The following is a 27,705-nucleotide window of genomic DNA, read 5'->3' on the forward strand; positions in this document are numbered from 1 at the left end:
GGGAGAACTCTGTCTGGCTATATATAAAAATATATGTTTTGTGTTGCCTAAAGTAATGAATGTTTTGTTCCCGAGACCCCTCTGAGAAGTCTTCTTATCTATTTGCTTCCAGAGCCGTATGTGTTTCTGGGTTCACTTAGGCCATGTCTATGATGATAACACACAAAGGATGGTCCCAGTTTTGGGGAAGGATAAGAGTCGGTGAGCTTGGATGTGTGTCAAGAATTCAAAAAAAGGCACTATTTTTTCCTCCACAGGACAATAAAAGGCATATCTAGGCTCCAAAGTTTGCCACTGGGAAGATGGTTTTCAGAGGTGTAGTAGACCCTGATTGAGATCATTTACCCGTGATCTGGCTCTGCCCTACTTCAACATCAAGGCTGGACAACAGCTCTTCTTTTGCCTATCCCTCCCACACAGACCCTCCCCCACCGCAAAAGGTGCTCCTCAGTGCTCGAGTATTTATTTTTAAAGCCGTAAAATCCCCCAAAAATTGCCAAATCACATTCCTTGCAAAAGTCATTGAGCAGATTGGTTCTTCAGTTTGATTTCTTGTTGCTGATTTCAGTAATGACACTCCATATTGATCCGTTCATAACTGAGAGCAGAATTGGGCCCCGGACTTAAAACTGGAGCATGCAGCAATCAGCAGGAGGCACAGCAATTGCAAATACACCCCAGCAAATTTTTAAAATGCAAATCAGCGTTCCCATAAGCCACTGCCATGGTCTTTGGGGTAGATATGCATTTAGGTGATTTAAAAAACGATCATTATTTACCCAGTAAGCTGTGGCAACTCCTTCAGCAGCTGCCATGCTCGACTGACTTAATACATATTTAGAGTATGCAGAGTAAGAGTGGGCAATGCAAAGCAGAGCTGAAACATCTCAGTATTAGATACCTCGGGGGGGTGTTTCTCCATATGCCAAATTAGACAATATTGTGGATTAGTCACTTGCCAAATTCCTTTTCTTTTTTTTCCTCCTTCTTCTCCTTTTTTTTCCTAGTTTTTTAATCCAAGCTCTTTGAATTAAAGAAGAGCCAAAAAAAAAATCTTCATCCAAGAGACATCTTTGCATCAACAATTACACACATTTTTTTCTAAAGAAAGGCATTGCTCTGTTGTCACTTTGGAGGAGGCAGGAGGAAGTGTAGCCCCACACCTGACACTTCAGTGCATCAAATTTTAGGCCAAAGGAAATTTTTGCTCTCAAACTCTAGCCCTTCTAGGGGTAAAAGCCACTTCCAGTCCCAACATTAAGCTTCAACAGAAGTGCTGGCAGTGACAGCCACTGCAATATCATGCCTGGTGCTCAGCAAGAAGGCTCCCAACCCCGATTGCTCCTTATGCAGGATGAATCCAGATTAAAGGCTAATTTCTTTCTGACTTTGCTGAGTTTGGAGCCTGTCTCACTCTGGCTTTGTTGTGCAGTGAGGTAGAGTGTAATTTTCCGACTCTTCCCAACTCCTTAGTTTGAGACAATAATCCACTCTGTCTCCTCTTAATTAAAGTAAATAACCCAGGCTCACAATAGCAGTTCAGAAAAGGGCCTTAAGTCTCGCCATTCCCTCAGTGCAAGGAGCTAATTGATTTCCAAATGATAATGGTGTTTACATTAGAAAGCCCACATCCCTCCCCCCCACCCCCCCTTCCTTTTCTCTTCTTAAACCTTCTTCATCTCATGAATATCAAATGGCCAGGATCCCTCCATTGTGGCTGCCAGCTCCTAATGTACATGGTGTCACTCCAAAACTTAACAAGCTGATGGAGTGATTTCTGATTTACATGCCCGCCTCTTCTGCCCTGTTTGTTATCCACACACGGAGGACCTGCAGGAATGTCCCTTTTTTTGCCTTCCTCACCCCATTGTCCCGGGGATACAGAGGCCACAGTTACAGGCCTGGAGGCAGGACTAGTGTTCAGTTGGGTGGAATTTAAAGGGTGAATGGGAAAGGTCACTTCAACCAGAAGATGCAAATATATGAAAACGGGAAAGAGCCGCCAACACAGCAGAAAGAAACAAAGTCAAACCTGCAACTGCGCCAGCTGAAGCGCAAATGAGGATGCCCAAAAAAGACTGAGCGGGATGTGAAAAGTGTTAGTCACAGTAATTTAGAAAAAACGTCCAGCTACAACTTCATAAATCCAGAATGTAAATATATGCTGCCTATCTATCTAATGTGTCTGTGTAAAGAGATGCAAAAAAAAAAAAAGTACATCAAACAACTCTAACTCAGATCTCCAAGTCAAGCATCCAACACTTTGGAAGTTCCAGGATTAAAGCTGTTGTTCTGCACACAGCCACTCTGCAAAAGAAATGCAAATACACGTTCACTTATTCCTCTTCCCCTAAGGCCTTAATCTGGGCAGAGGCTGGACACAGCTCCCATAGTCAAAAGCTCTTCTGGATTTTATTTTCTTGCCTGTGTGATGCATGACCCCCAAGACAAATGTTTTTGCGTGTTAGCACGGTTTCATCCTGAGACAGAATGATTCATTTCCATGTGGGCTTTTCCTCTCTGCCCATCACTGTAATGCCTGAAGGCACTGCAGATATTTATGCATTTCTCCCTGTAACACCTCTGTGTGTTGAGAGGGTTTTCTTGGCCTCATTTTCACTCACAGAGAGAGACTGAAGTACAGAAAGGTTAAGGTGAAAAGTGGTTTATAATTTGGAGTGCCCATTCTGTGGTGAGAAGAAAGCTGCTTTCCAGCATCCTTGCTAAGGACAAAGCTGAGCTGTTTGGTGAAAGAGACTCAGCATCTGCAGTTTCCCTCCAAGATGGGAAACTTCCAACAGCTGGGCACTTGTACACAAAATGATTTGGTTGGAAACCTTTGGCAGAAGAAAACCTAGAATCCATTTCTGCAAGGCAAGAGCCCCTGATACCCACAAGGGCTGCAAAAACCCTCCTCCAGTAGCCTGTAACAGGGTCTTCATTGCTTGACCCCGCTCATCACTGCATCAGGCCCCTCTCACGCTATAAATAACAAAGTTTGTGGGGAAGAAAGTGTATTATGTCTGTTGAGGGTGTATCAGAATGCATTTATCCCACTGAGCTGAACCACAGGGGCAGAGAAACTTTATTTCCCAAGTATGGGAACCTCTTTTTCCAGTTCATGGGCGGTGTTTTTATCACACTGACCTTTTTTCCACCTGGAATAAAAATTCCTTGTTGGTTTTTTAGGGGTTTTTTTTATCCTACAGATTAAATTCAAAAATTTACTTACTTTGAAATAGTTTAAATATGCTATTAACCCCAAACCTTTCAAAAGTTATGTAAAAAGATGTATTTTATATTGAAAAATTGAAAATTAAAAAAATAAAAAGCAGTATTTTATTCTGCAAATTATAAAATGGGACATACTGCCATTACTTAAGTGTTCTTCTTTGAGCACAACTTTTCAAAACATGAATGTGTCAAAACATTTTCAAGCACAACTTTTCAAAACATAAACCTCTTCTTTGTTACAAATGTTAACAACGAATTCTAAATCATCTGTGTGTCCAGGCTGAAATGACAGGCCCACTCCTAACATAGCCATGTTATTTTAAGACAGGGCAGGGTGTGTGTGTGTGCATGTGTTATCGTATATACATATAGATGTAGGTTAAACAAGTAAAACACTTTGTATGTATATATTTGTAAATATACACATACATACATATATGTTCCCCTTACAGTGACTTAATGGCAAATGTTGTTATTTGGGCATCAGATTATAGACTCAGAGTTTTCTAAGACTAACTGGCTCTTTAAGTGGCTTAGGATGAAATAAGACATCCCCCGAAGCATCTCAGCTAAGACCAGGTGTTATTAGTCATTGAACAGCCTGGCTGTGAGAGAGACAATCACACACATCCCTCTCTCCCTCTTTCCTTCCCAAGCGCTGTCTTCTGTTTATTACTTTCCCTGTTATGTTAAAGATTTTTCATAGTTATAAGCTCCACCTTAGTTTTCCTTGATCAGGACATAGGAACAGAGGTTCAGCTCCTGTCTGACACAGCCCTCGTGACTTTGGGCAACGCACTTAATACCTCCAGGTCCCAGTGCTCCACCTGCGAAATAGGGGAATAAGTTGCTTTTTCCCAGTCTTAATTCCATCCATTAAAAATGCAAAATCTTCAAAGCCAAAACCGTGCGTTAGTGTATGTTTCCCCAACCTAGCGTGATAAGGTTCGGATCGTAATTGGGCCCTGCAGGTTACACCACAGTATTAATAATTAATGACACTAATTATTTGGTGTGCGTGATCATTGCTTTTTAACAGTCGCTGATGGTTTTTACAAAGTGGGAGCTACGATGACAGGTCATCCTGAGCCAGTGTTCCTTGCTGTTGCAGAGAAATTGAGCCTGAGGTATAAACTTCCTGACACTGAGGTGTCTGACCTCTAGAAAACAAAAAGAAAATAATTTTCCAGCACATAGGAAGTGCAAAAAAGAGGCAAAGATGAGTCTGGAGTCTTTTCAGATAGATCTAGCTACTATTTTATCTGATGAGAGAAGAGAAGGGGGGGCAGAGTGTCTTCCCCCTAGCAACACTTCTGAGGAATGTGGTGGACACTGAACTGACAAGCCACCACTGCCCTTTGCTTGGTCCCTGTTTCTTTCTGGCATTGCCTATTCTATCGACAATCCCACCTGAACTGGAGAGTCATCCTTTCTCATCCTATCTGTAACACTGATTTAGTCTCTGGCCTCTGGCAAATCACTTAACCTTCCCCTGCCTTGTCAAACAGAGATGCTCATACACACTTCTTCAGTCCTGGGCTGGTTAACATAATATACTTTCTACCACATAGCTTGGTGTTACTGTCTATACACAGACTTCATAAATATTTATAAGTACATGTGTATACATATCTCATTTTTCTAAATCTAGTTTCCTTCCCTCTCCAAAACCAGCAGTAAAATCTAAGGGGATTTATATTCTCACCGTAACACCAAATTTGCAGTTGTCCCTTGCAGGAACACTGATCCTATCTCCCACAGACAGCCATGTCTCCCAGCCACTACCTCTGTCACTCCCACCACTGCGGTTCCAGCTGCCAGAGGACAAGATTTCTTCAAAGAGAATCTGAAGGATCTGGGGTTCATTTATATAAAGGATTTGCTTTTATAACTGATACACTATGGGATACAGAAGTCATTTATAGCTTTTCCTTGTGGTTCATTCCTATAGATGAGAGCGTTGTTCAGCATTCTTCTGCACTAAAGCTGCTCTTTTAATGCCATAGAATAAAGTAAAGTAAGAGGTCACCCTCAGATAGGGCACATTTGCCTAGCTCTTTTGAAGTCGTAGCAAAGTCGTAGAAGATCATGTTGTCTGAAGCCAGTATAACTCCACCAAATCGCCCCAGGTGCAGAGCAAGCACTTTCCAGGACACTGGGAAGAAGGCAAAGAATCACCCATGTCTTCATCAGCTGGATCTAAACTAGGAAAACAGGACATTGCCGCTGGATATAGCCAAGGTATAAACTTTTATTTAAAAACAAATGAAAAAAAGAGGTGGGATGGGGCGGGTGGAATTTCAACAGATAGGTAGACTGGGGGCTATTAAACCTGGTTGTATAAATGTAGTCTTCTGAAGATGTCTACATCGGTCATTGCTGGAGACACAGACACTTTTGTTTCCTGTTAGTAGTTTATTCTTCTCTTTAACATTTTACTCTTGACTGCTTTTGGAAACAGGACACTGGACCAGGATGACCCTCTGTCTTGACCTACTATGGCCACAGTCACACACTTCGTGTTTAAAATCACATTAGCTAACATGATTATTTCGTGATACAACTAAAACCCTAATGTGAAAATATTCTAAGTCCTTTCAGAATGTATTACTTGGGACCTAACACCTTTGAACCTAGGCCATTTACCCCTGAAAGGATTCATCTTACCTTTATTTAGACTTCTAAGGTGTAGATACATCACTGAGAAAGTCACCTCCAGCTCCATCAACAGTCCTGAAGAGAAATGGGAGTTTTTGAGATGCAGTTAGAATCATAGAATGGTTAGGGTTGGAAGGGACCTTAAAGATCATCTAGTTCCAATTCCCCTGCCATGGGGGGTTCCTCTGCAGATGTCCATGTCCACGTGATGCTTTAAAAAAGGTGAGCAGCTCAGACACAGCTATCAAGGAGGGGCCAGGCAAACCCTACCCAAGTGTCACCACTGCCCTTTGGAACAGCTACACTGAGGAATGGGTTGCCAGAGGCCTGAGTGCGTCCACCCTCATCTCCATGTGTCCTCCTTTCATCTGTGCTCAGAACAAGGGCACATCTCCAGACCAAGACATTCAACATCTTGTTTAGACTTTCCTCCTTCAGACAGCATTGGTGCTCAGGTAGAACATGCATCTGAGTGTCACCTACGCATAAATAACTTTGGCTGGAGGTAAATCTGGACACAGCTTGGAGCTTGCACTATCTTTCACTGATCACTACAAAGCTGGGATGATTTCTAACTTAGAGTCTCTTCAGAAGTGATGTATGTCTGCAGTAAGGACCACCTGGGCTATTTCAACACATGCTTTAGGATGAGGGTGCCACCATGGGTTGTTAAGAGGTGTCAAACTATGCTCTTCTGACCCAGACCAAGCTGGGTAGAGAGGGAAGCAGGAGAAAAAGCCAATTGACCTCTGTCCAAGTAACGAGCCAAGAGAAAGAGCACAAGAGATGTATTTACTTACACACTTAGTGATGTAGTGGAGAGTTTCGCTGCTGAAAGCTGGATCTCACCCATTACAAACAGACCCACAGACAAAATCCTTCTCCCAGCCACCCTAGAAATGAAGGAGAGGAGGGGGAGGCTGGAAGAAGGGAGCACAGCAAATAGGGAGGGAGAAGGAAAAGCAGAGAGCCTGCCAAGCAAGGACGAAGAGGATGGGAAAACCACAGAAACTTTGGGGGAAGGGGGGCGAGCAGGAGAACAGCGAGAAGCAAACATTGGCCTCAGCGATTTTAAGTGACAGAGGGAACTCAGAAGTAATTTTCAAAAACTTTTAAATATAGCTTTAAATATTAGTAAAGCTTAAGCCAGTGCACACAAAGGCAAGTTCCCTTTGAAAGAGTTCCAGAAAACCATGAAATGCTGTTGATAAGACTGTGCCAATTTGTAAAGCCTGCCACAATCTCTGGCTCACGTTTTCTCTCTCTCTCTCTCTCCAATTCTCTCTCTTTCTCTCCCCCCACCCCCGCCTCTATTTTTCTCATTCTTTCTCTCCTTCCAAAAGCTCACTGTGCTTTGTGAGTCGAAGGAGCTGCAATGACAACAACAACAACAACAACAATCTTTATTTCTGAAGCTGGAGCATCTTCGCAACAAGGAGAAGAATGCGTGTAGGGTCTGTGTTTGATTGATTCTGTAAAAATAATGTCAAAGTGGCATTTGCAGAGACAGATAAAAATTCTGATGGAAAGTGCCCAGTGGGGATAATGTAAGTAAACTCAACCCAGAGTTTCTTAGCTTTTATTAGCAAATTGTGTTCGGCCTTAATTATAGGTTTGCCAGGGCCTGACACTTGTCAGTGTATTTACATGGAAAGATTGAAGCGTTGATAAGGGTCTTTTTGAACTGAAGGAAAAATAAGTTCAGCACGGAGGGGGATGGGAGAAGTCCCTCAGAAGGGGGTTTTGACAGGTTCTCTGTGTCATTAGTTTAAGTTTGTACGATTTTTCTTTTTGTGTGGGTGGCATTACTTAGAGAATGAAGCTGGGAAGAAGATTTCAGTCTGCTTGGTGCTGTATGCAGAAAAAAATATTATGTACTCCAGGAGAATATAACTGAGTAAGCCATCAAAAGGTTGGAGGAACACAGGCTGGAGGGACTCAAGGCCACGCAATGACACCATGTCACATCAGCTGCCTCAGTCCCAGTTTAGAGTTTTTCTGCCAGACCAGTCCTCAGCTTACATTCCTCCTCCACAACCTCCTGGGAAATTTTGCTTCTGCTTTTACACCTCCCCTGCTGCCTTTTGGTCCCAGCATCAGGTTGGTTCCTGTTCACTCAGATCACCCAGGTGATAAAGCATGAAGAATGAAAAACAGATTAAAAATGTATTAAAATCCAATATAAGAGAGGAATTAACAAGAGGTGATTAAACTGATGCTTGATCTTTCTGTGATATGAGTTCCCATAATCTCTCTCTCCTGGGTGGGGTGGTGGGGTGTGCCACGGACTGGGAATTCTTCCGTAAAACTTTGATTTTGTCAGCTCCTGGAAGTCTATCCTGTCCAAGGTCCATTTGAGCAAGTTGGTGGGCTTCAAGAATTGCTTAGAATACCCACTCAGGGTGATCAAAGCATTTCACTTCAGCACTTTCAAAAACCAGGCTTGTGCTTGTGCTGTTGGAAACAACTTTTCAGTGAAAAATACAGACTCGGAAAATGAAAGTATTTGCCTGAACAAAAAAGCTGGACACAAAGAGCACATTTTTAATTATGTGAACCAAAAACCCAATAAAACCTGATTTTTTTTCTTTGTGGAAATTTTGTGTGAATTTGATTTTATTGCTTTCTTAGAGGTGACTTTACCATCAGTTCAAAAATCACAGCATTTCTATGAGATGAGCAGCCTCTCCACAGCCAGCTCAAACATTAATCCTGGAATTAATTTTGGCTGCATGCAGCTACAGCCTGAACAATTCAGTTTATCTGCAACAGCACCTCAGCACCCAGACCACACATGGTGTGCTGGACCAGGCTAAGGGGGATTACAGGGCATCCATCCCTCCTCACAAAAGCAAATCCTCTCCTATTATACCACAGTGACAACAGCTAAGTACAATCTGTTCATACAAAGGTCAAAATTTTCCCATTTTATCCCATCCTTGCTTTTCCAAAGACACCCTTGGCCTGCATGGAGAAGGTGACTGTGGGGTACACCAGCTCCTGCTGGTCCCTTATTACAGAGACAAAGCTGGGAGGTGCTGAGCTGGCCCATCTCTGGGGACAAAGGGACAAGATGCAGCTGAGACTTCGTCAGAGGGTGAGTAAGGAAGGGATGGTGGAAATAGCACTTCATCTTGGGGCGAGCAGTGACAGGCAGCTGGATTAGCCTTTACCACACACCGCCCATGGGCTCCACATTCAAAAGAGATATCAGGATGCTGCATGACCACCCCAGAGCATGACTCACCCTCTGAAGCCCTCTGAGAAAGCCCCAGCTCCCAGCACCCAGTGATCTCCCAGCCCCTTCCCCACTGCAGCACCCAGCGTGTCCTGGAGCCACACCATCCAACGTCGACCCATGCCCAGGCAGGCTGGCCCTGCCCCGTTTGTCACCTAATGACTATCATTACACGACAAAGACATCTAGAGGCAGTCACCTCCCCACCCTGCGTCACATGAAACTTCACACAATGGGTCAGGAGAAAGCACAGGAGCCTACCCTTTGCCTAAGGCTGCCAACTGTAATGTATAAGATAATTATAAGGCTCCTTTCACACAATGTGGAAATCTGGTGTGCATCCGTACCCCTCCTCTCCTCTGGGGCAAATGCAGCAGCCTTTTAACAGCCAGCAGCAACCCTCCCAGAAGATCACAGGCCCTCCAGAGAGGAACGTTTTGTACCTGGTGCAAAGCAATGGTGAGAGCTGTGCACAGCACAGTGCAATAGTGCAAGGGACCACCTGTGCTTAGAACTGCAAAAGCCAAAGATCCTTTTTAAACCCCAAAAATCATGTTCCAGAAACATCAGGTCTGGGTTTTTCTGTCTCCTGAACAGCCACACAGACTTGTCCCAAAGGCAGGCTCAGCCCCATCTTCATAATAAGCCACCACTCCCTTCCATAACCTCCTCCTCATTTAAAGACCTTTTATATCTTCTGTAACAGCCAACACTGGCAAGGGGCCAGCTCCTCACCTTGGCTAAACGTATGCTGCTCTAACCATGGGTGGTGGTGTGCTGATTTACAACAGTGAAATGCAATGCAGGTTTTGACCACCGTAATGGCCCTATCATCTATAGATTCCTGCAATATTCAGGATATGAAAGGCCTGTCAGTCTAGACACATTAGACATGTGAAGATATCTTCAGCACGTATCAGGTGTGATGCCTCCATCAAAGCAGTTGAGTTTGACATGAAATGGTGAATGGTTCAACCTCCTCACAACTAACTTCAGGCATTTAAATGACCTAGGCTATCTTCGTCCTATCCTGGCCCTGTCTGCCTCCTCTGTTGCCTAACCAAGAAGGTGAGAACCTTATAGAATCATAGAATGCTTTGGGTTGGAAGCAATCTGAAAGCCCATCTAGTTCCAGCCCCCCTGCCATGGGCAGGGACACCTTCCACTAGACCAGGTTGCTCCAAGCCTCATCCAGCCTGGCCTTGGACACTTCCAGGGACGGGGCTTCCACAGCTTCCCTAGGCAACTTGTTCCAGTGCTTCCCCACCTTCTCTGGGAAAAAATTTTTCCTTGTATTTAGTCTAAATCTCCTCTCTTTCAATTTAAATGTGTTCCCCCTTGTCCTGTCACTACAGGCCCTTATAAAAAGTCCCCCCCAGCTTCCTTGTAGCCCCTTCAGGTACTGGAAGGTGTTATAAGGTCTCCCTGGAGCCTCCCCTTCTCCAGGCTGAACAAGCCCAACTCTCTCAGCCTGTCCCCACAGCAGAGGGGCTCCAGCCCTCGGAGCATCTTCGTGGCCTCCTCTGGACTCGCTCCAACCAGTCTATATCCTTCTGATGTTGGGTGCCCCAGAGCTGGACGCAGCACTCCAGGTGGGGTCTCACCAGAGCAGAGTAGAGGGGGAGAATCCCCTCCCTCGACCTGCTGGCCACACTTCTCTGGATACAGCCCAGGATACGGTTGGCTTTCTGGGCTGCCAGCGCACACGGCCGGCTCATGTCCAGCTTTTTGTCTACCAGTACCCCAAGTCCTTCTCCTCGGAGCTGCTCTCGATCCACTCTCCACCCAGCCTGTACTTGTGTTTGGGATTGCCCCAACCCAGGTGCAGGACCTTGCACTTGGCCTTGAACTCCATGAGGTTGGCAGTGGCTCCCCTCTCCAGCCTCTCCAGGTCCCTCTGGATGGCACCCCTCCCCTCCAGCGTGTAGACAGCACCACACACCTTGAACTTAACTGATAGCATTACACAATGGGCCTTTGTCTTGCAGATGGGCCAAAGTTACTCACTTCTGGGACTTGCACTTCTCCTCTCTGCTGATACATTGCCTTTCATCATTACCTCCTTCGACAGAAAGTTAGAAAAGAGAAATTATTACTGCATAGAAAAGATAACCTGGTTACTTACTCCACTATGTGGGGTCAAAATATTTATGAGGGACTCCGGGACAATTTAATTAAAAGCACTGTGAAAGGACACCAAACCTTTTGAGCTCCTCTACTGTCTTGACAACTGCCACACTTCTAAAACGGGACATTTTGTTATGCTTGTTGAAAGTACTTAATCCCCATTGTACGGTCAACGGGACGATAGTCTTCACCTAAGCAATAGCTGTTCTAGGAAAAGGTCTCTCCCTTCCCCCTCCAAAGTAGCCTTTTCTATTAGTACTGGAGATTGTATCAGTTACACCCTATGCTATTTTCGTGTGTGTATTTGGTTTGGACTTCATTCAAATGTTTACCTAAGATCAGGGAGGCAAAAGGAAGACAAGGTTCAATGAACTACAACTACTTTTCTGAAGAGGATTGCTCACTGTTCTGTTTTCTTTCTTTTTCTGTTCCTCTTCGTTATTTATTTCTTCTTCCCTCTCTTTCTTCTTTCCTTCCTTCCTTGCTTTACAAAGTCTATGGAAAACTTCCTTAATGATGCTGTAAATCTTTGGATAATTGGTCCTCTGACTGACATTTAAGGATGCCCAGATGCCCATTTCCTACTGAGAGTTGCTATACTTGTTTTTTCTGTACCCAGCAGAGCAAAGATACATAGCCACTTCTGTTGATTCAACATTTTGTGGGCCCACACAAGGACTTCACAGTGCCATAAGTCACAGGTAAGAAAATGGGATCTGTAGGCATCCTGAACAGATTGGTGTGCTGCATGGCATAAAGGCATCCTGAGACCTCAGAGCTAGGTAGTGGAGGGCTGGCAACTTCAGATTTCTCTCTGACTTATTTCCTGAGATACAAAATAGACGTAGCCAAAAGCAGCGGTAACAAAGGCCCGGCAGCTATCCAGAAATCCAACACTGACCCTGTTATTTAATCACAAGCAATAGCAGAGAAATGGATGATGACTTTCTCCCAACCACTCGCTTTCCCATCTCTCTTTCTTTCTCAAAGCATGTACAAAGTGGAGAAAAGATTCAAGCTGCCTCATTCCAAGCATTTCTTTTCTACAGTGTCAGAAAGTAAGATATGCCTGAACCACTGGTGCTTCCACTAGCAGAACGTGTTTATCCATGAAATACAGGTTATGAGCCCAAAATTCCTTTCTGCAATGCAAAACATGCCGGCCTCATGTTAAGGTATGCAGCAAACTGAAAAGTAAAGGAGTATGCCAGGATTAGCACAGAGTTTAAGGTGCAGAGGTCATCAGTGCTTAACAATAACTTTCTTGCAACAGTCAGCAAGGAAAAGAGGGTTGTGAAATAGAAGTAGGAACAAGCCATAAAAACTCAGAATTATTTGTATTTCTTTAGTCTCTAGCACAAGAAGGAAAATCTCAGATGGGAGTGCTCCTATAAAGAATATTCTATTGTATTATTGATCATGTTTACGGTACTGGTACAACTTTATAGGTGCTTATCTGCTGAAAAAGAAAAGTGTCTGCCTGGAGGCATGTGATGTATGATTAAGTCTCACTCTGGATTTGTAACAAAGGCCACCCACACCCTTCTCAGACCTGGGCAGGTATTCAATGACCCAGCTCATGCAGTCAAAAACAGCTGGATGTGATTGTAGATGCTTAGTCCACTGTGTGGTCACTGGCTACAAGATTTGGTCCCCAGAGATCATGTTGGCTGCATATGCCATCTAAAGTTTTAGTGATAATTTGAATTATCTGAATCAATTCAGGTAATACACCAATACGCAATTATTCACCCATTAATCTTCATTCTTCTATAATAATGCTTCGTTTCTGAGAATGCATCTGTTATTCAAAAGAATTTGGCCCAGTAGTTTATGTTAACAGATTTTAACCTATTGATAATCATTACCTGCTCAACTGGTTTATTGGCCAATTATGTTTGATTTGACATCTGGGCCAAGTGGTTATTTCTGTGTCATCTAAGTACATGATAATGTGAAAATTGGGAAAAAAAAAAAAAAAAAGGGATGAGGAAGTCATGAATGGCAAACATCCTCTGTTGTTTCAGGTGCTTTTGCCTGGCTCACTGCACAAGCAGTCCAAGGTATAGCAGAGGTATTCCTTCTGTGCTAACAAAACCCATTGAGATATTCCATATAATCAAGCCCAGGACCAGTTTCTCCCACCTAAGGCACTAACAGGATCACCTAATTTAGGCAGGTAGTTGCTCTTGAGGTAAGATAGCAGTAACCACAGAACAATTCAGATACAAGATAGTGTGAATCACCCTTAGCAGGTGCCTATTGAGCTCTGTTGGCTATAGAGGAAACCTAAAATGACCATGCACTATGCTGTTAGTTTAAACACCTCTAATAACAACTTGAAGTTTGAAACAGTTAATGTGGGTGTAGAAGGATAATTCAAAAAGGCAATTTTTACAAGGGCCGTTCTGCTGCATACGGCCAGCTCCAGCAAAGGACTCCACAGCCTGTGTTTGTTTTTATGTAATATGTACACAGTAATTGTCCTTTGGAGACAATCAAATTAGAGTCCCACCAGATGAACATTCACCCTGCATGTGATGCACAAGTGGGCTGAAGTTTAAATGATATGATAAATATATAGGAGCATGATCAGTTTTTAGATAATTGGGAATAGTGGCTGTCTAGCAGTACACCAGCAATTGCCTGACCAGTTTTGCTCACCTGAAAGATTTTTGACAGCTTGCTAGAAACCTGGGAAATGAGCTTGGGCCAGAGGGAAATAAAACACATGCAAGTTCTCATCCTAAACTGGAAAGATTATTAGTTCCATCATGAAGGACAGATTTCAGCATGTGCACAAGCACTCCTCTGAGCTGCCTTTCTAAATCTGAAACCTTTGCTCTGACTAATCAGCAAATGTTTTGCCTGGATACTGACTTCAGCCTTCAGCCATTTATTCTACAGGGTCAAAATACCAAAGAAAGGGAATTCCCTTTTCCTTTCAGTGGACAACAGAAATTAATGTCAAACTTTAATCTTTCGACCATCCTCAGTCTTCAGACTGAAAATGTGGTAAAATTTGGAGACAGAAATATGTCTGTATTCCAGTGCCTTACTGCTTCTGCCAGATGACTATTCTACATTTGGCTGCAGAGCTTACACACACACACACACATTGGGAAGCAGAAGATGTGAAGAGAACCAAGGAAAGCTGAGAAATGGAAAGATCAATCGTTAATCCCTAGAAAGTACTGTTTGTGGGCAGCACGGCTAAGTTTAGAAATCAAACCCTATTTCTCATAAAATAATCGTCACCAGAACAAAAAAGCCTGCAGCATAAATTATTTCCTTTGGACCCCATAATGCAGAAATGCTATTTTTTAACTCTAATGTATCACTCGTGTTTTCAAACTGTGTCAAAGTCCTTCATATCAACACAGTATTAGATAGAGGTTATTCCTCTCACTGTGGAGCTAGCTGCAGATAGAGTATCTACATCGACATCATGGTTTCTACCTAGCAAATTAATTCAGAGCATGTCGGCAGTGCGTAATTTTTTCCTCCTTTCTTCTCTCATATTTTCTTTGTGTTTATTTCTGATTCAGTTATCACTAAAATACACATTTTAATTGTATTGTACAAGATTCAAACTTCCTCAGCTTTGAACATTCGCATAAACATTCTCACTCAACTTACCTTCACACCGCCTGGAACCCTTGCCGAATGTTTGACTGCCTGTCTGCATTAGACAACTCAGAGGATTTTTCGAAATACACACACAGCTTTCCAATGCACATAGCCCACGGACCTGCTACACACACACACATATTCATGATACATAGATATATAATATATATAGGATATATAATGTAGAGATACATAGATAGATTGTATAGACATACATATTGAGTAACTGTGTAGATATAAAGAGTAATAAAGAAGCTCACCTGCAATACCATGAGCTTTTTGCCTGTGAGACCTCTAACTGATATCTGGGCATACCTGGGTATGTGAGACATCCCACAGAGTAATAAAAATCTGCGACAGATATATTTATATTTTTATTGTTATTCTTCAGATGTGCCTTAGACAGAAACTTTACAAAGAGGGAAGATTAAAGCCCATCCAAGTCCCATTTATTTCAGTGGGCACTGTGTTAAACACAGAGGTCCTGGTACTGGGGGGAAAGATGAGTTTTGTATGTATTTAATATTAAAGTAATTGCCCCCAAATCAACAAGATGGCTTACGGGCCTAAGACGTCCTTTATGTCAAGGTGGAAGTCAGGTAGGTTGGTAGGTGCATAGACAAACAGACACACAGTGCTTCCTCCAGCTACTCCATCACTGTGCTTGTTATTTATTCATTTTCACTCAAGTAATACTACACCAGTGTTCAGTACAGTATGGAAGGACAAAATATCAGTTTTTCTGTCTGTCTGTCTATCAGTCTATCTATCTATTGATCTATCTAGCTAGCTATTCTTTAATCTATTTATTATTTTATGCATGAGCATAAAAAATGTTGCACTGAAACACAATATTACCTGTATGTAAAATCATTAGCTATATGAAAAGCAGATGATAGATTAGCTGAGAGCAGCAGGATTTCAACTTTAAAAGCTAAGAACAGAAGAGCTGGCTTAACCTGGCTTTAGCTGGCCCTGCTCCACCTTCCTTTTCTGACTCTTGAGCTACCTCACGCCTCCTGGGGCCAGACTTCCCACAGCGTCCCTAGGCTGATGCCTTAAAAGCACCTTTCAAATAAATCTGGTGTCAGTCATCCCTGTTTTCTTCCCTGCAGCGTTATGCAGCAGCACTTCCCTCAGAGTGAAGGAGAGGATGTGTGTGTGGGACAGGGAGGGGAGGAGGAAAGGGGTGTTCAGCTTCAAAAGTAACCCAATTTAGAGCGCTCAGCCTAAAGCAAAGAAGTTAAGAGCTGCCCTTCTCCCAGCTGATTGGTAGAGGAGATGAAATCCATATGGTGGTCTCGGCACACTTCCTAGCGGCCAGGTGCCTGTATGGTAAATAACACAGACAGTGTAGTCCGTCCCAAATCCACTGAGACCTGAACGTGGCATCCCCGCGTGGAGTAGCCCTGAAGGAGACACCTACAATGCAGACATCGTCCAGACTGGGAAAGCAGGACTGCATTTCCCCACTGCTCTTGTTTGAAGAGCAAGGGCCAAAGCCTAGCCATGGAGAAATCCTTTGGTTTGTCACTGTCTTTAAGAGGGGATGGGTTTGCACATGAAGGACATGGATATGGCACTTCCTACCACACCACAAACTTGTATATTTAACCCTTGAATGGTGTTTCTTGGCAATTGTACCCCACTTGTATGTGAGGGGTTAGACTTTTTCTAAAAAATTGCAGAAATAATCAGTTGTATTCAAAACCAAAACAAGTCATCAAGTCAAGAGAAAAGAAACTGGACACATTTCAAGTCAGTGCAGCTTGAATATCCTCCTACCTTTCCAGTCAGCAGCCTAGTACCCTTTAATGTCTGAAAGGGTTTAGGTGCAGGGATGGACTGCAACCAAGCTACAGGGATGCAGGCAGGAGTGTCAAATACAGGGATGCAGGCAGGAGCTGCAGAGCTTACCCCTTACACCCCATTACCTGGGGGCAACTGAGGAGTGGCTTTGAGCAACCTGGTCTAGTGCAAGGTGTCCCTGCCCATGGCAGGGGGGTTGGAACTAGATGATCTTTAAGGTCCCTTCCAACCCAAACCATTCTATGATTCTATGATTCTATGATCATTTGCTGCAGAGAAGAGGGACCTCCCCTGTTCAAAGTATGGCTTGCTCAAGGCTGAAACAGAGCTCTTACCTTGTACAAATGTGCCCCATGGCAGAGGCTCTGCAGCGTGCTCTCATCACCAGGTCACATTCACATCTCACCTTTTGGTTCCACCTTAAATATCCATGGAAAAATCTACCTCACACAAGGAACGAGCTCAGCTGCCATAACTCCTCTGGCTTTGAGGAAGATGTCATGGTCCTTATGACCTGATGAACTACCTCCAAGGCATTGTCACTATCTTCAGGTGCTAGTTAACACATTATTATTCCACCTTTATTTTAAGATGCCCCTTAAAATCCACTCCTATGAAGATGTCCCTAGATAGTCTTCCCTGAAGGAAGCAAGGCTTCCCATTGACTGAAGCAGCCTTGGAAGCAGGCCTACAGTCAACCTCACTGAGCTAGAAATGAAGCCCTCTGTCACTCCTTTTCTTGATTTTTATCTGCAGAGGCAACACACAGCTTCTCCCCAGGAGCCCTGAAGAGGAAGAGCTCCTCGTGATAGGAGAGGGGCTGGAAGGAGAGCCTGTGGATCAGCCTTGCAGTTCTCATAGCTGCTAAAGCTGGTTGTATGACTCAGGGGTTGTCACATTCGTACATCCTTGCCCTTCCTTTCCCAACCTGCTTTTGTATAGACTAATTTGCAAGCCCATGGTCATTTCACCAGTTGTGGCAACTTGCTATGCTAAGTAAACACTGACATTTTCATGTCAGAGCTGACTTTGGCTTCCTATTGCACACAGGTAGGACACAAGGCACTGCGACTGGCTGATGCTCTCACGGCCGTACGCTTAGTGCACTGTTCCTGCAACCACAGATAAATAAGATAACTTAATACTAAGATTAACATTTGTGATACAGGTCCCTCACTGCCCTTTCTGGCATTATGTTGCCAGTTGACTACATATTGCCTCTCCAGTCACTGAAAGGTAATGTTAGCTCAAACAATGAGTCAGATTCACAGGAAATTTCACAGCCTGTCATGGACTTATTCTTTTTTTTTTTTTTTTAATTGCTTTGGAGCTGAACAGTGTCTAATAGCACTACCTTTCTCCCACCCACATGAGTAGAAAAGGCTAACTCATTCTTCCTCTCTCCTACCCGTTCTACCAGCTTTACACATCCTCTCTGTTTTGGCTCAGGTCCACAGCACCCGACGTCCTCTACTTCTGCTACAACCCTTCGTGCTTGAAAATTGGGGACAAGAAGAAAAGGTGGTTTGTTGGACCAAAGGCTGTCTATCAGTTCAGTTTATAACTCATGAGGAAAATTTCAGTGGAAGTTAAACTCCTCTGGCATGTTCTCTCTTTTAATTTCAGTGTTGAGAAACTCTGAAATGGTATTTGCTGCAATTCAAAGTCACACGCAACAGCTGCCAGATTAATGCTGAGCCTTTATTCATGGACTAGCTTTGCTAGTTCTGATGACACCATATGGAAACACGCTGCAAAAACATAGCATAGGACTGTACCTACCACAGTTCCTCTCCCACCCAGCAAATTCAGATGATCAAACACTAACTTCCTACCTGTATCAATCCACTACAATGCACAGGGTGGGGAGGAAGCTGTGCTGTCTGAAGAGAAATACCTGGGTCATGAGAGATGCCAGCCTCCAAAGTGCCTCTCAGACCTTCTTCTTGACATGTGCTCTTCCCTGGAGTAGTAGGGTTAGTGATCAGCTGAACTGTGCCAGGATCTCAGACTCATCCAAGCTGCCCTTGTGCCACTGCCCCCACAGACAAACGCATCCACTGCACCTTTACATTTTCCCTAATTATGGGTCAGACTACCTCCAGGTACAGAACAAAAGAGCAAGGAAGCTGCTTCATGATGTACCAGCTGAAAAAAACCCCAGCCACTCTTCAGCCAGCTGAGAAGGGAGAGTACATCATTTTCTTTCTCCTGGAGAGCTCCTCCTGTCCCTGCGGATCTTCACACTATTCACCCCTGGGTCAGAGCTGTTCCCAGCAGTAGTGACACGTTATCCAACAGTCCCCACAGCCAGCTGTGCATTTCCCTCATAATAAGGTAGGTAATAACTGAAGGTCTGGCCTCGCGCAGCAAAGGATGCTGACCTCAGAAAATTCTTTGCAAACCAACCTGCACAATGGCAGTGATGTATTGCTGGAAGTGCAGTTTTGTGTTCAAGAGGAAGTCGCGTCTAGTAAAAGCTCTGACACCTGATTTGCCTGCAAACAATGCACCTCCTTCTGCAAGAAGTGTCCCCAGGAGAGGAGAAAGTCAGTGAGAATGCTGCGACATGGTGAGTGAGCTGAGGAAACCGGCAAGGAAACCAAGAACCGGAACATGAGAGAGTTTGAACAAATAACAAGGTCTGGGCAAAATGCCTTTAGATTCATCAAAACCAGGCAGCCCCACAGGACTTCTCACAGGCTCAGATTCAATTTAGGGAATCATCATTTCAATGTATTTTAATTTTGTTGTTGTTCTTTTTCATTTTCAGATGGGTTTTTCCTTTCAAACTGGACTCAGATACTTGTTTGGGATTGTTATTAAATTCATCATTCAGTTATATAGTGTAAATACACTGAAAAGTTTCCTCCTGCTCAAACTGCATGTTTGTGGGCTGAACAACCATACATTTTTTCTTCTCACTTCCTTTTATCTCATTGACAAAAAGCACTGAAAGTTTTTGTTTCAGATCAATGCAGGTGATTCTTAAAATAATTTAGCATATCCACCCCCTCCCACCCAAAGTCCTTTACTCACACATTTTTGGTAACAATTTCTGGAGGCCTCAGAAGCCATAACCTTTGCTCTGAGTATCTGTACCATCTACTTCTAGGAAAGCTGCCTGTAAACTACTACTAGACAAGATCACAATCAGAAGTTTCCTTCTCTTGTGTTTCTTCTTTACATTTCTTACAGTACCGGTAGTGCTGCTCCCTTTTGGGTCTACATACAGAAGAAACAGCACAGCTATGAGAAACTGAGATTTCAGAAAAGGAAGCAAGAACTGTTTCTGGTCTGCAAACCTGGAGCTGAGCAGGGTGATAGAGGCCACAACAGACTATAAAGAAACAGTCAGTGATAATCTGACGAGAACAAATATTTCTGTATCCTGTTTGGGATGTTAATAGGAGTAGCTTGTGATGTTAATAGGAATAAAGGTTTTGACAATGGATGCAAAGTATTGTGAATTGTCCAGGAATTCTTTGTTCGTTAAGTAGAAATTTGCTTATGCCAGCGATTTTTATAATATTCCAAATTTATTCCCTGTCCACCTTGTTTCAGACAATAATGTGAGGTGCTTTATAAGAATTTATCTTCCCTTATCTGATGGTTACCATTTTTCCACTGGGGAAACATCAACTGGGATCTCATGGCTTAAAATGTTCCCATTTCTTTCCCTTTAAAACCATCTTAGAGTGTTCACTGGCCAGTTACTGCTTACACCTCAAATGAGACACCTTAACGTCTGGCATTAGCTAGTAAAGTTTGCAGCATTTAAAGATAAACTGGTTAAAGACCAGTTTATTAAATAATTACTTCTTGTTGGCATTTAGTTTTCTTTTTAATTTTTCTGGGATCTTGGTCTTTGTGAGGAATATGGCTCAGGAGGAATAAGGCGGGGATAAGAATTCCAGCATCCATCCCATCACATTGATGTCATGTGACAATACACTGTAGAGAATATCTTTTCTTTGATCTGTTTTAAAATTTCTGCCTTTTAGGTTTTCTTGCTGAAAGTCCCCTTGTTTTACTGTTGCAGTAGGGAATGGTAGTTCAGCTCATTTTGATACTCCAGCACCCATCAGGAATTCTTCCATCTGGTCCCTAACAGGGGAAGCATGTGTGGATGGTGGCATAAGAAAGTTCATTGCAGAAAGGAGAGACAGATAGGAGAAAGTAAATTCCCATGCCAGACCACCCCGGGAAAAGAGGTGACCATCCCAACCAGCAAGAAGCAGCTGGCTAGTGGAAAATGCCTTTGGGTCAAGGATGAAGGGAGATCACAGCTGTGTTGCCACAACACTGTGAGCTCTGGCTTTGGCTGGGGGAAGATAGGAAGTTGGACATTTATGTGGTTATGAGCTTCACAGGACTTCCTTTGTGAAGTTGTATCTGAGAATACAAGTTCCCATCTGAGAAGGCAAGACAATGTTTGCATACTGCAGAAGGGCAAGCATAGGACTTGCTCTAATAAAAAGGCAAGTCAGCTATTATGAGACAGTCTCAGTTTCACTTTGAAGCCTAGAAACATACTGGAGCACATTATTCACTGAATCGTTTGTAAGCAAGCCAGGGAATAATAAGATGAAACATGAGTTTGTGAAGAGCAAATCATGTCAAATCAATCTAATTACCCTTAATGCCAGGATAGTTTGTACAATGGATGGAGGCAACATGAAAATCTGATCTACCAAAAGTGATCTAAGGTTTGTATCACATTTCTGTAAGACATTCTTACCAGCAAACAGAGCTTCTGAGACCTGGGTATGATTACTGAAAAGCAGGTGCAGGACTACCTGTAAAAAATATTCAAAGAATCACTATCAGCAGCCTGAAGATGTAGTAGGGGGATTTGCTATGTGCAGTATGGCAGAGATGTCCCCAGAGTTGAAAACTACTCAATGACAGGGATGTCTACTCAATGAAGCACATCCCCATGCTGCATTCAGATGGTTTCCCAGGCAATACTGTTCCCAAAATGAAGTGACTTTGAGACACTGTCTGTCCCACAGACATTCATGGGAAACCCAGGAACCACCTGGTTCATCTCACCACCTCTGCTAAGAAGAAGAAGTCCTCCAGACACTGATGGTGCAGGATAACAGCTACTGCAACTGCAGATATATAGCTACATTAATTTTTCATTCTTGGCCATGGTTCGATCTAAGTTGTAATGGCTAGAGGCAAGTTTAATACTCTCCATGTGTTCAATGAAAAGAATCCATTGGAAGACTGTCACTCCCTTGGCATATGACTTCTTTTTCACTCTGTGGTACCATGAGGTCTTTTGTTCCATTTCACTTTACAGTCTCTCCACTGAGGAGCTGTGATTTAGTGGCACAGGCGAGCACAATATGAATAAAGCCTTTATGCTTTCTCATCTGAGATGTAACTGAAATGTTTGATATGGTGCTTAGAAATTCTACATTTTCACACCAGATCACCCAACAGAATGTACCTATAAAATACTAGAATGTTATTTAAGGTGAATTGATACCAAAAAAAAGCCAAATATCACAGGAGGAGAGGAGAGGAGAGGAGAGGAGAGGAGAGGAGAGGAGAGGAGCACAACTTTGTCCATTTCAGTTTGGAAATGTACTGGAAAAAACACTGATCAGAGAAATGGAAGAGTTACATACAGACCTGTCAATGCAAACATTAGGAAGAGTATCTGAAGAGCAAGAATAGAGGTTAATTTTGAAAGAGGAGGAAAACAAATGACAGCACCAGCAAAGAAGGATTTTGAGAAAATCCCACGAAGATTTAGAAAGGAAGTTCATATCCTTGTTTTAGGCTGCTGTTTCTTAGCAGCAGCCTGAGAGCTAGAGAAGGGAGCTAGAAATTTTACCAACAGTCTAAAAGCGTGTTGAAAATTCACAGCAGAGTGGTGACCTTCCAAAAGATGTAGATTTGCTCTCCGAGCTGTATCCATTAGCAGGACCAAAGCAGGGCTGTATTCAGAGCCAGATCCTGCCCTGTGGCAGGTCTGTTTGCAAAGGCTATTCCTGGACCTGCATTTCAGACCTGCTCCACACAGAGCTTTTGTAATTTGCAAGCCACACACATCTCTGGGAACACAACTTGTGTCAAGCCAGAGTGAAGCTCGGCAGGCTTGTTTCCAACGGACACTGACCTCAGTAAGCAGAAAGCCCTAGACTCTGTGAATCCATGTGTTTTTGAAAGAAACAGGGGGACAGCTGAAACCAAATATTTGACTTGGGATCACACAACCAACCTATCACAGCCACACCCAGCATGCCCACACAAAGACAAATTGGTTGAAAGGTATAATAATGATTGTTTCCATCCTCTCCATCAGAAAGTCAGGAAAGTCTGGTTTGGTATATATTATTTTATTTCTCCACAAACAAACTGAGTTTTAATAACTCAGGTAGCCTAGAAGGAGTTCAGCAAGATGCAGAAAGACCTCTGATATTAGCCAGTCCCCAGACCAGGTATACCTTACAGCATTTTCCTGAGAATCTGATAATTTATCTGAAAAGCATAAAGAGACATCCTTTGGGGACTTTTGGTGTAACTACCTGCTACACAGATTTCACCACCCTCTTCAGAAGCACCTGATTCTGGGCAACAGAAATAACAGGACACCAAATATTTAATATTGTCTATATTCTGTCACAATAACCCAAGCAGATTTATGTCTGTGCAACAAATTAGGACTACAGGACACAGTGAGATTTTGCAGTCAATGTACTGATATATTTTCTATCCTCATGTATGTCATGACCTTTAGCAGTCACTACCTTATTCTGTGCTGTAGCTTCCCCATCTTTATGACAGGGGCCTGACTCTCAATCTATATAATTTCAAACTCACTGCGAGTCAAAATGGGCATTGCTAATATTGTTTCCTGGCATCTTTTTTTCTCCCCATAAAAAACATACCCAATGCATGAGGACTTTCAAAATATACTGTCAACCTTTAAGGACTCTCCTTGTCAAAATTGTTATCAGGAATGAGGATAGGTTTCCCATCCTGAAAAATAAAACTTAGCTCTCTAGTTCAAATGCAAGTGAAGAAGGTGTCTCTGATTAAAGCAACAAGCAAAGTTCACTCAGGAGCATCAAAGCTGGCTAAAAGAGATTGAAGAATGAAGTAGAAACATCCTTTGAAAAATTCAGAATGGATATAGAAAGGAGTTGAGGGGTGGAGGCAATAACAGTATCGAAGGAAGGAAAAAAGTTAAAAATTGCTGTATGGACTCTTTCATTTAAGTTTCATTTTCCCAATTACTGCATTCATGGAGTTAGTGAAAGACAGTATCAGATGAATAACAAGTACGTTGTTGCAAGAAGTAAATGACCAGCACATCTGTTAACACAGACTGGGCTGGACAACAACAGCAGGAGAAGAAAAAACAGTTGTCCTGGAAATAGCAAAGACTTTTGAGATGTCAAAGACCTCTATTAGGAATATAACTTGTGTAAGACGTTGTAAAAAGTTCCCTTACATTAAATAAACTGACAGCTGTGCAAAACATTAATTTGTGCAATGAACTACAGATTTTGAATTGTCTATTAAAAAGATGATCTTTCGTGTTCTCTGTGGATATTACAGATACTCAAAAGTATATATGTGTATAACATAAGAGATGGCTATATATAAACGCTGGATGCCTGTAACATACAGATCATAACTGTGATGTGCACATCAACATGCAATTTGGATTTACCTTCACAATGTATTATCATTCTGACACACAGCATCAAAGTCTCCAGAACCCAGGGCATCCCACTGTGTTTTCATGGAGTCACTTCATTATACTGTGGGGTCCTGGACACAAGACTCAGCTGGGGACAGTGGGAAGAATGAGCCCTCTGAGGATTCACAGAAATGTGACTTATCTGTGACAGAAGCATACTTCTTCCTTGAACGTAAAAGCTTCAAGAAAAAAAAAAAAAGACTAAAAATCAATTCATCCTGGAAAAACTAACAATAAGGGGCAAGTTTGCGCTTCCTGGTACTGTTTCTGTGGTACATGTCCCAGTTACATTTCTATGTCATTCCTGGAGTGTGAAATTGAGAGCATGAAGCTATTAGTTTGGTGGCCTGTATATCCAGGAGAGGGATGAAAGCTGTCTGATAACTGCCCAGAAAATTGGCCTTTCACTATGTGTATGTTTGAGAGAGAAATTTAAAAAAGAAAAATTATTCCCACACTATCAATGAAACAAAAGCTTAAAACCAAGAGACACTCACTGCTAATGAGAGTGAAACACACTCATTTCATTCTCTAACAACAGAAAGGGTTTGGAAATGTGAGTGAGAGCATCTTTGGAAACAAAGGAGTGGGAAAAATAAGGAGGGAGGAGGAGGAAAGCCATAGCTGGGGGAAGGAAAAATACTGTGAGACTTAGATTCAGATTGGCCAACAGAGCAAGGGTGTCCACTGATGTGGCCCTACATGGCTCACTGTAGGATACACTGTTATTTTTCACTCGAGACACGGGAGGCAGTGGTCCTAGCTCGGCCCCTGCCACACCATCCCGTAATTTAATACAAGAGGCAAGAAACGACCTACAGGTCTGCAAGGGGTTTTATTTTCAAAATAAAGTATTTCAGATGCTCACTTGTATTTCTAGCCAAAATGGAAGGGTTGAAGTATGAGTAACTCCGTTCTGGCTGGAACATGAAATTACTCTGACAGAGATGTGGAGGGGTCTAGAAATCAGAGATATTACAACCCAAACCGACTCCCTCAGGGCATAAGAGGGATGTCTACACTCAACCCAACCGGGCTATACCTAGAGTCCTGCACTGCAACCGCTTCCTAAATGCCCCTTTGCAGTGCAAAGGGCACAGTCTCCCCAGGACACCTCGAGATATCTATATCCTGGAGCCAGTTCTCTGTGTACTTCACACAAGGAGAGACAGCCTCAGACTGAGACTGAGTAATTTAAAGTACAGAAACAACCCCAGCAGCCTGGCTAGCCTTGTCTTCTGGACATCCTTCAGAGCTGGGGACCTTAATCCTTGCTTTGAATCTTCTGGTGTGCCAGCCTTTAATCTCTGTGCATCTCATTTCCCCACCCATCAGATGAGGCTACCTTTGCCTTCAGTTTATCTATTTAAAACTTAACCCTAATGTAGCTCTATTGCCTGCCCTGGAATTAGTTTCATTTGATTCCAGAGTTAGAAGGTGGCAATTAAACTCTACCTGTATTTGTCTAGCTGTCTATATATATCAAAACCATATCTCTCAAGGAAAGTTTGACAGCTTCTGCTCTCCCAACTGTCTTCTAGTCACACTAAGGAACAAAAACGTTTTCCAAATTTGTCTTTTTTTCTGACTTTTAATCCTGAGTAACAAAGAAAGAAAAGAGGAAGTGATGACATTCATACCTTCAGAAAAGGAATCCAAACAAGCATTTCCTGCCTCAGAAATTCACCTTCTTCACAAGTTCTGTTTGTTTCTCCTACATAAAACAGGAGAGTTGGAAGAAACATGTATTTCCTTGGTTTTTAGCAGTAGAGTATTAATAAATGAGAAAAAAAGAGATATCTGGTCATTTATATTGACACTTACAAAAACTGCAATTTTCCTGTTACCAAATGATAGGAAAAAAAAAAAATTTGAAATACAGTAAGTAGCAGACAAGTGTCCCTGCTCAACGCTTCTTAGTTGGTTTTGAGTCATAAATACATACTAGTAAAGATAAAGAGTCACCCTTCTTTCAGCTACAAGAAATTAAACTAGATACCTTTTGATTTGTGTTTTTCTATTAAAATGACTAAGAACAGAGAAATACTTGGGTCTTAAAGACTGGTTAGTGTACAGAGTAATGTTGGCACAATCACCTAGAATTATTTTTATTCCCTAATGAGCCTTGGTTGTATAGGTATTCATCTGGCCTCAGTTTCTTAAAACTGCCTGCCAAAAACAGAAACAATGACAACTGTAAGGTAACACTGATATGTAACTACCATTAGTGTCAAGGGAAGATATACATCGAGGGGAGAATGAAGCTCGTATTATGTTGGCTCTCATCTGCTGTCTGATAAAAAGAAACAAAACTACCAACAAGGCAAGCTACCAGCAAAAGGTCTTTCCCTGGTCTAATATCCATAGCACCTTGATTAACCAGCGATGGTCCAAACAATACCAGCAGCAGAGCTGGTGAGGTATGATCCCTTTGCACTCAGCAGAGCCTTAACAAAAAGCTGGAATGACACCTCTCATCATAACAACTTTATCACTTCTCCAGCAGAAATTTGCCTCCTTCCCTGCAGACATACACATTTCCCATTGTTTATCTCCTCCAGCACTTTATATGCTAGATGAGAACATGGACTTTACATGGAAGATTTACAGTCTTTGGTTGATCTAGTGTTGAGTTATCTAGTCAAAATCAATTGTGTGGGATCTGTCTATACTTAAAGGAAGAAAAGGTCATTCATCCTGTCAGTAGGTGTTTTCCCGAGGAGAAAGAATTTCCCTACTCAGGTGTCTGAACTCAGAAGCTTAATCTCCCTGCTGAAGAGCTTGACTGTGGGAGATAAATAACTTGGACAGTTTTGTAAGGCGAGAGACTAGGAAGACACTATGTGGTTCAAAGCTAGGGCCCAAATCCTTTGATTTAAACTCATATTTCATGGGTCCTCTAACTTGAAACAGTTAATCTGAGGCAGATATGAGTAGGAAAGACACAGTGATGACACTGCACAGTTTTTCTTACCAGCACAAAGGTGATGAATTGACAGGAATTATTACAGCAGAGTAAGCAGTGTGTGAAACACCTTCCTACAGTAATATACAGTACTAATATCTCAAACATAGGTACTGATACTTTTTATTTGTGTTGATTAGGATTTCATGGAGTTCATAATAAAATGTTGTATGTTTCATGCTAAGACATCCTAATTTCTTTTTGACCATTATTATTAGTTCTGGAGCAAAATTTCTAGAATCATTACCCATTTAGACTTTCAGGGCTGAGGTTCCCTTGAGGTTGGATTTATCTCCCTATCTTGAAGCACCTATAACA

The sequence above is a fragment of the Eurypyga helias genome, unplaced genomic scaffold (genome assembly GCF_000690775.1).
Source record: "Eurypyga helias isolate BGI_N326 unplaced genomic scaffold, ASM69077v1 scaffold123, whole genome shotgun sequence".
Taxonomy (NCBI): domain Eukaryota; kingdom Metazoa; phylum Chordata; class Aves; order Eurypygiformes; family Eurypygidae; genus Eurypyga; species Eurypyga helias.